Source organism: Macaca nemestrina, chromosome 1, assembly GCF_043159975.1.
Source record: "Macaca nemestrina isolate mMacNem1 chromosome 1, mMacNem.hap1, whole genome shotgun sequence".
NCBI lineage: Eukaryota > Metazoa > Chordata > Mammalia > Primates > Cercopithecidae > Macaca > Macaca nemestrina.
The window spans coordinates 24060248-24063867 of record NC_092125.1 but is presented as its reverse complement, the minus strand read 5'-3'; positions in this window follow the sequence as shown (position 1 = coordinate 24063867).

Here is a 3620-nt window from a genome sequence, read left to right as displayed (position 1 = left end):
ATTCATTTATTATTTATTCAACAAATATATAGGGCACACCTACATATACACATACACCTATGTAGGGCACACCTACGTAACACTTATGTGACAGGCACTGTTGTAGGTGCAGAGGACACAGGAGTGAACAAAGCAAACAAAACCTTCAGGAGCTAGCACTCTAATCGGGAGTTGGGCAGTGATAAAGAATATTAGTCCATAAACTATATGCCATGTTACAGTAAGTGCTGTGAAGGAAAATAAGGCAGGAAATAAGAATGTAGCTTGATGAGGGGCTTAAATTGGGGTAGTAAGAGAAGGTAGCAGATGAAACATAGACTTAGATGAAGAGTCATGCAGATACCTAGAGAAGGCGCTTACCAGGAAGAGGAAATGAGCCCTGCAAAGAACCTGAGGCTGGATCGAGCCTGATCTCATCAAGAACTGTAGAGGCTCAGTGTGGCTGGAGTGGAATAGGCCTTATCCTTAAGGCTCAGCTTGCCAGGGGCTCATTTGAGTGCCCTTCTGAGTTTGAATTGACACATCCCACAAGTTTTCTTCTGAAGTGGGGATGTTCTGGCTGGATAGCCAATTTCCCCATGAAGATACTTCAAACTAGTAGTTCCTAGGCCTTCAATGGAGGTAAGGAGTTCAGAACTCTTATTCGAGAAAGGAAGGAAGGGAAAAAAATAAGGAAAAGTAATTTTAGGACACTCAGAATATTGGAAAGACTGTGGATGTGTAGACAGAACTAAGTTCTGTGCACATGCTGTGCTGTTCTCTTCAGGCCTTTGCACAAGCTGTGCCCTCTGTGGATGCCCCTTCCTCCCCTTGCCCCAACTCATGCTGCTGGGCTTGGCCATTCCATCTACTCACACATACCTCTGCACTCATGTAACTCTTCTGCAGTTTGTTTATTGTGAGTTCCTGAGGTCAGGAGCAATACTATATCCCCTGGACCTCAGAAGAGATGTTCATTGAGCAAATGGAAGAGATTCTAGGATCCTGAGCCTAGAACCTGTGCTGTCAAGGCAGTTGCTGCAGGCGTGTGAGGGAAGCATCTACACAAGGCAAAACAGTTCCTTTTTGGAGTTACTTTTCCCTCCCATTGGCTCTGTGAGCTGACAGACAAGCCTGGCCTAGGGCCCCTGAAACAGTCAGTCAGTCAGTCCCATTCCCCACAGGTTGGGACTTGAAACGCTTGCAGTGGAGCAGCGCCTTCCCAGGGCTGGAATCAACTGGACACAACCAAGCTCCTTGTCTTCATGAGGACCTTGCAGGAGTCATGTGGCTGAGCCTCCCCTGAGGAACGAGGAAAGGGTCCCATCACTGGTACTCAGTCCCCATAAGATGAACCCAAGCAGGAATCTACATCAATGGCATTTTTAGAGACCCAGAGGAAATGTTCCTTGGCTTTGGCTGCTTATCTTTTGCCAGAGATTTCAACTGTGGCATTTGCTACCCCAAGGGTCCAGAGGCTTGCTCTCAAATGCTCCTGTCACTAAAGGCTGTTTTGCAGGAGCCAATTACCAGGGTAAGTTACACTTGAGTGAGAAAAGGCAGTGGGGCAGGTGCAGTGACAGCCTCCTCAAATGCCCACGGACGCCCACCTCAACATGGCACCTGTCTTTCACACCTCATAACTCACAGCTCCGGCTTCTGCCTCTCAGTATCACACAGAAGCACACCAGCAGCCACTCAAGGTGCCAGCAAGACAGATGTATTTGTCTGGGGCACCAGGGTGTGAGAAAACAAATCCTTTGTAGAACAAATGTGGGAAATGCTTCCTTATTTGTTTCAAATCATGTTTTCTGTAAAACTGGCTCTCAGGCAAGAGAAGCAGCATAAAAAATTTTGGGAGGTTGAGATGATTAAAGCACAAGAATGAAATAAAGGAGATCCTGCAACACAGCTCTTCATAAAGGAGGAACTAACCTTATTATCTTTTCAGAGAAGGGGCTTGGGAACTAGGAGGATGGGTAAGAAGGAGATCCATTTTTTTTAGATGCCTTTTTTCCATATTTGAATTGTTTCTGTGTATGTGTAATAACTTTTCAAAAAGTTTTAACTCATCCTATGACTATATACACCCTTTCCCACATTTGATATTGGTATTTATACTGCTCCTGTGTATTTCCCCTTCAAGAAGCAGCAAACACTACACTTACTGAGCTTAAAATAAGTGCCAACTGCTTCAACCTTCCTCAGTTCATCTTCATGACAACCTGCAAGGGAATGGAATGACCATGGGTTTTACAGGTGAAGAAACTGAGGCTCACTCCAGTGCACATGGTAGGTGAGTGGCAGTATTGTACTTAAAATCCAGGCCATCTCACTGCAAAGCCCATATTGGACCTTGTTCTTGATTTCTGTTTATATCCCGAACAAAGGAGATCTGGATTCGATTAGGGAGAAGTTTCCAGAGAAAGGATGCTCTGTTTACACTGACTGAGAGGCATGAAGATGAAATCGAACCCTCTCCTCCCTCCTCTGGCTTGGAAATAACATTTCCCTTTTCCACATCTGCTATTTCCCTTCTGGTGTTTGTTTCTTCCCAAGTCTCAGTGATACCTAATGTTGCATTGTCTCCCAGATACTGGTCAAGACAGCAATGAGCTCTTCTCACCTGCAAGTGTTAACTGTCTCATAATTCAAGCCTACATCCATGATCCTTCCCCAATCTCTCTCTCTCTCTCTCTGTCTCTCTCTCAAACACACACACACACACACACACACACACAGACACACACACGTTCTGCATCAACTTTCAAATCTGTCAAACCAACACTCTTACACCAGAATATTGACCCTGCACTAAGGCCTAGAGACTGGAATGAACCATTTGCCCAAGTATATGTAGGAGCAGAATGAATGAACTGGATTCATAGTGAAGCCCTGCATACCCAAGGCCATATTCCTGTGTTCATGGAACTAATGATACATTCATGGTCTCATCTTAGGAGCCCCAGAAAATGCCACTTCCAGCACTACTATCCCCCAAGAAAACTACCCTCAGTGGGCAATGGCAGGATTTCCTTTTGCTTGAGGCTTTGATCCTGTTAGAATGCACTTCCCCCTGAAAGGGCAGCCTGATGCCTTTCCCACCTCCACTCATGCTGCTCTGCCTGGTTCTGCAGTCTGTATACCACACAACTCTAACGGGGGCATTTACATTGTAATTGTTATTGACATGTATATTTTGTGACAATTTTATGGCAGATGGCAAAGGTCCAGGGCTGGTGTTGCCCACCCCCAACAGGATAGAATCCACTTTATCCTGACCTTTTGCTGCCTTGACTTATACAGGGAATGCAGGCACCATGCATTGTCTACCCCATTCTCTTCTTTCTTCAGGGGTTTCTGAAGAGAATGGGGCAGACAAGGTTCATGGAGCCTGCATTTCCTCTATAAGTCATGGGGCTCCTAAGATGAGACCATGAATGTGTCATTAGGTCTATGAGCACAGGAATATGGCTTATGGCTTTGGGTATGATGGCTTCGGGTATGATGGCTTCAACCCGTGTCCTCTTTCTGCATCGTGACTGGAGCCAGGCTTGAACTCTCTCTAGGAGACCTTGCCTGGGGACTCTAACCCAGGACTTCTCACTCAGAGTGAGCAGGGATTGGAGAGGGACATGGGA